The sequence below is a fragment of the Mchenga conophoros genome, linkage group LG15, assembly GCF_057382185.1.
Source record: "Mchenga conophoros isolate Kocher_MC1m ecotype Shallow Benthic linkage group LG15, M_conophoros_male_GT1.1, whole genome shotgun sequence".
NCBI lineage: Eukaryota > Metazoa > Chordata > Actinopteri > Cichliformes > Cichlidae > Mchenga > Mchenga conophoros.
Window position 1 is genome coordinate 26692562 of NC_140540.1, and position 6216 is coordinate 26698777.

The window sequence follows — 6216 nt, forward strand, 5'->3', positions numbered from 1 at the left end:
CACCAACTGTTTAGTCTCTGTAAGTAATTTCCTTCTTCATAAAACTGCCGTTAAACTTTAGTTACAGAATAAAGAGAAAGCAAAAGAGAGGAATAAGCAAAAAAAGGGTATCACTATATACAGGTGGCACAGTTTTATATACTGAAGACAAAGGAGACCAACAGTTTATCTTCATATCAGAAGTCAGAGACAAATATCACAATTGGCTTCAGTTTGCATTATTAGGGAAGTGGCTTCTTTGACTGACAGGTGGCACGTAGCTGCTAGCTGTCTGCCATCTTCACCCTGAACTGGACCTCGGGACCGTGTTTGTGCTGTTGGAGTGTTTTAAAGCATTTTTCCTGACATTAAAAATGCTCCATGTCATTGGTCATTTTTAATGACCTGGCTGCTGTGAGGTTGCTGTACTAACAAACCGTCTGAGCAGTAAAATTCTAGGATTTCATCTCTAAAGTGATGTCCTGTAAACACAAGACTTTTCTGCAACAATAAAGAGTAACATGAATACAAGTATAATGTTCTTACAACAGAAATGTAAAGTACTTTGTTTTCACATACCTGTGAAGAGAGTAAAGTTTTTTTTAATATATAAAATCTTTTCTAGAAGCAACTCTGAACATGTGAACCTTCTGGAGTGAAAATTTGCGATAACGATATAACTGATGATATAATTGACACTAGACAAAATACTTTACAGCTCCACAACTTTATTAGTGCAAAAAAAAAAGAAAATCAATGTATTTTCACTTAAACAAGCAGCTGTTTTTTTTATGTGCATTAAAGTTATATAAAAATGTAACAGTGCAAATACAAATTCCTTGCTGACAGTTTAACCAAAAGGCATTTCCAGTGGAAATTGGCCAACATATCCTCGGCATAAAAACATAGAAACAGCTTGACATCACTGACATGTTGCTGTCAATACAGAAAGGATTAGACGCACGTGTATTTCTGGAGAAAAAAAATAAAATTTGGGTTTTGTGGAAAAGTTGAAGCTTTAGTGGCTGAAATGACAAATGCATGTGAACATAATCTTAAAAAGTGAAAAACACTGACGACGTGAGCAGATTTTAGCTGCTTTTTATGTGCATTAAAGTCATATAAAAATTTAACAGTGCAAATGCAAATTCCTTGCTGACAGTTTAACCAAAAGGCATTTCCAGTGGAAATTGGCCGACATATCCTCGGCATAACCATGTAAAATATCCACAAATAGAGCCGTAATGCTCTGACAATCCATCAAGCGGTGCGGGTTCGTAGCAAAGTCGTACTAAAGCATTTGACAGATTTTTGAGCGCCGTGTACGACATAAAATTGTTTCGAGGTCAGTAAACACAACCAGAATTCATACATAGGGCACACGGGATTATAAGGGGCGCTGTCGATTTTCAGAAAAATCAAAGGATTGATTTTAAGTGTGCCGTATTTTCCAAAGAAGACGGTAATAACGACGGCCCGCTAGCATGCTCTACCAAAAATAGTGCTTTGTTGTGTATCTGACGGACGAAAGCTAAACCAGTTCCACACCACTGAAGTTGCACCATTTTTACAAACCAATTCTTCAGTTTCATTCAACGATCCGCTTTCGCCCTTCTCATTCTCCGTCGCCGCCATGCTTTTTCCGCCATGTGCGTATGAAAACAAAGGCACTGCGCATGCGCGTTTTGCCCATATTCTATCGCGATATTTCATTTTCTTATCGTTGCCCAACATTACACCGCTATTACCGTGAACAGTATGATATGGCCCAGCCCTAGACTCAGTTTCCATGTCGGTTACAGTTTGTGAACAGCAGGTAGAAATCCTCGGCTCCACGGGAGCAGGGGTGCACATTACTGCAAGGTCAAAGGTCATTCCTCCTCCCAGACTTCCAAGAATTACAGCCCCCCATGGCAATGTTCCTACAGTCTTTAATGGGCGTCCACTGCCCGGCTCAGGTGTGTCAGACTGTTTGTGTTCGCACATGAGCTGACCTCCAACCAAACCTGACCCAAACAAACCAAGCTCAGCGGGTTTCGTCTGGTTTATTTAACCACTGACAGCTGCTCATAGGTTAGGATAGTTAGTTTAAGGCTGGAGATCCACTTGACTCACACAGTGATGAGTTTAAAGAGCTTTGATGAAAAACTAAAACTACAACTCTGAGACCAACAAAACAGCAGCAGGGTTTGTGTTCAGCCACTGCGAGCAGGTGAATGCTGACTACAAGAAGGTCAACACAGTCAGTGTTCAGCCCACTGCATCTGTTGCAGATGCTCGTTTTGACGCAGACAACAGAGAGCAGATCCTCTACCCTCAGGAGGACAGTGAGGCTGCAACTTTAACTCTGAAAACAGAAGCTGTGAGATGGACCTTTAAAAAGGTAAATCCTCACAAAGCTCCAGGACCAGACGGCATCCCAGGCCGACTACTCAGAGTGTGTGCAAACGAGCTGGCAGAGGTGTTCACCAACATCTTCAACCTCTCCCTGAGGCAGTCAGTGGTCCCCACGTCCCTCAAAGCATCCACCATCATTCCCGTTCCCAAAAAATCAGTGGTCTCCTGTCTGAATGACTACCGTCCTGTTGCACTGACATCCGTCATCATGAAGTGCCTGGAGCGGCTGGTCAAAGGTCACATCTGCTCCTCCCTCCCTGACACACTGGACCCTCTTCAGTTTGCCTATCGGACAAACAGAGCCACAGAGGATGCCATCGCCCTGGCAACGCACACCACCCTCACTCACCTGGAGAAAGGGAACACATATGCAAGGATGCTCTTCATCGACTACAGCTCGGCATTTAACACCATCATCCCCTTGAAACTTGCCACGAAGCTCGTCGACCTTGGGCTGGGAACACCGATCTGCAGATAGATTCTAAACTTCCTCACAAACAGGCCCCAAGTGGTGAGAGTTGGTAAGCACACGTCCTCATCACTCATCCTAAACACAGGTACGCCACAGGGTTGTGTGCTTAGCCCCCTCCTATATTTCCTGTTCACACACGACTGTGTTGCTAAACACGACTCCAACAACATCATCAAGTTTGCGGATGACACAACCATCATAGGCCTCATCACAGACAACGATGAGACGGCCTATAGAGAGGAGGTGATGGTACTGTACAAGTGGTGTCTGGAAAATAACCTGACTCTCAACATCAGCAAAACTAGAGAGATGATAGTGGACTACCGGAAACGACCAGTCAGAGAACACCAGCCCAGCCACATCAACGGTGTCAAGGTCGAAAGGGTCAGCAGCTTCAAATTCCTTGGAGTCAACATCACTGGGGACTTCTCCTGGACCCTTCACACAGACACTGCTATCAGGAAAGCTTGCCAGCGGTTTTACTTCCTGAGGAGGCTGAGGAAGTTTAGCATGAATGCCAACATCACCTCAAATTTTTACAGGTGTGCAATTGAGAGCTTGCTGACGAGCTGCATCACAGTTTGGTACGGAAGCTGCTCTGCCAGCAGCCGTGAAGGCAGCAGAGCACATCACTGGTACGAGGCTTCCTGCCATTCAGGACATTTATCTCCAGCGATGCCTCCGTAAAGCACACAGCATCATCAAGGACCACAGCCACCCAGCACATCAGCTGTTCTCCTTGTTACCATCTGGCAGACGTTACAGGAGCCTGTCTGCTCGGACTACAAGACTTAAAAACAGTTTTTACCACCAAGCCATACGACACCTCAACCACAACACTTAAACACACACAACACAGCACTCAGAAGCTACCCTGCAGCTTCATGAGTACTCTGTTTAATCTGTACTGGTCACTTCACTTTATTGTTATTGATATTTATATTTCTGCTGCTCATTCCTGTGCAATATCCCATCTGCCCTCCCGTCATATTTCTTTTCAAGATTTTCTTATTTAATCACTAGTGTACATATATTTATATTTATAGATACATATATATTTAGTCATCTTTTCTCTTTTACCATGTCTCTCTAATATTTTGCTCCTTACTATTTTTCTATTTTTTATTATTATTTTATTTTATTTTATTGTATTTTCTCCTACTGTATCATGCTGCTGAGTGACTGCTGCTTGTCAAACACATTTCATTGCAATGTTGACCCTGTGCTAACTTGCATATGACAAATAAAACTGAAAACTGAAACTGAATGCTGCTGAAGGTGACTGCCTGCAGCAGAAAACGGCTCCAAGTTTATTTCTAAGGTTAGTTCTGAGCCCGTTCCTGAGTTAAGCTCCTGACCAGTGACCAGTGTTGGCGTGCCGTCAGCTGACGTGGTCTCTGTCACACATTAAAGTGAACTGATTAAAGTTGTTTCTTTACTTTTCCAACACACCTGGCCTCCTCTGACTGGCTGTGGCTGCTCTGATTGGTCAGAACCGCCTCAGTATACAGGGAGTGCAGAATTATTAGGCAAATGAGTATTTTGTCCACATCATCCTCTTCATGCATGTTGTCTTACTCCAAGCTGTATAGGCTCGAAAGCCTACTACCAATTAAGCATATTAGGTGATGTGCATCTCTGTAATGAGAAGGGGTGTGGTCTAATGACATCAACACCCTATATCAGGTGTGCATAATTATTAGGCAACGTCCTTTCCTTTGGCAAAATGGGTCAAAAGAAGGACTTGACAGGCTCAGAAAAGTCAAAAATAGTGAGATATCTTGCAGAGGGATGCAGCAGTCTCAAAATTGCAAAGCTTCTGAAGCGTGATCATCGAACAATCAAGCGTTTCATTCAAAATAGTCAACAGGGTCGCAAGAAGCGTGTGGAAAAACCAAGGCGCCAAATAACTGCCCATGAACTGAGAAAAGTCAAGCGTGCAGCTGCCAAGATGCCACTTGCCACCAGTTTGGCCATATTTCAGAGCTGCAACATCACTGGAGTGCCCAAAAGCACAAGGAGTGCAATACTCAGAGACATGGCCAAGGTAAGAAAGGCTGAAAGACGACCACCACTGAACAAGACACACAAGCTGAAACGTCAAGACTGGGCCAAGAAATATCTCAAGACTGGTTTTTCTAAGGTTTTATGGACTGATGAAATGAGAGCGAGTCTTGATGGGCCAGATGGATGGGCCCGTGGCTGGATTGGTAAAGGGCAGAGAGCTCCAGTCCGACTCAGACGCCAGCAAGGTGGAGGGGGAGTACTGGTTTGGGCTGGTATCATCAAAGATGAGCTTGTGGGGCCTTTTCGGGTTGAGGATGGAGTCAAGCTCAACTCCCAGTCCTACTGCCAGTTTTTGGAAGACACCTTCTTCAAGCAGTGGTACAGGAAGAAGTCTGCATCCTTCAAGAAAAACATGATTTTCATGCAGGACAATGCTCCATCACACGCGTCCAAGTACTCCACAGCGTGGCTGGCAAGAAAGGGTATAAAAGAAGAAAAACTAATGACATGGCCTCCTTGTTCACCTGATCTGAACCCCATTGAGAACCTGTGGTCCATCATCAAATGTGAGATTTACAAGGAGGGAAAACAGTACACCTCTCTGAACAGTGTCTGGGAGGCTGTGGTTGCTGCTGCACGCAATGTTGATGGTGAACAGATCAAAACACTGACAGAATCCATGGATGGCAGGCTTTTGAGTGTCCTTGCAAAGAAAGGTGGCTATATTGGTCGCTGATTTGTTTTTGTTTGGTTTTTGAATGTCAGAAATGTATATTTGTGAATGTGGAGATGTTATATTGGTTTCAATGGTAAAAATAAAAAATTGAAATGGGTATATATTTGTTTTTTGTTAAGTTGCCTAATAATTATGCACAGTAATAGTCACCTGCACACACAGATATCCCCCTAAAATAGCTAAAACTAAAAACTACTTCCAGAAACATTCAGCTTTGATATTAATGAGTTTTTTGGGTTCATTGAGAACATGGTTGTTGTTCAATAATAAAATTATTCCTCACAAATACAACTTGCCTAATAATTCTGCACTCCCTGTAGTTTTGCAGTAGTCTGAAACACGTCTGCAGGTTTCAGTTGTGCAGTCAGACCAGCTGACCTCATCGACCAGCGACACACCCAGCCCTATTAAACATGTGTGAGGGAGAGGAAGGAGGGGGTGAGGGGGTGGGTGGGGTCACTCAAATGTAGGTCAAACTCCATCCGTCATCCTGTACAAGGCGGGCGGCGCACCAAACGCCCTCAACACATACACTGTACAAATGTTTTCTTTTTCTGTGGTGCTGCAGAGGGGGAAACAGAGGCTCAGAGCAGGGGCCGGACCGAGGGCTCTCAGAGACCCCTGT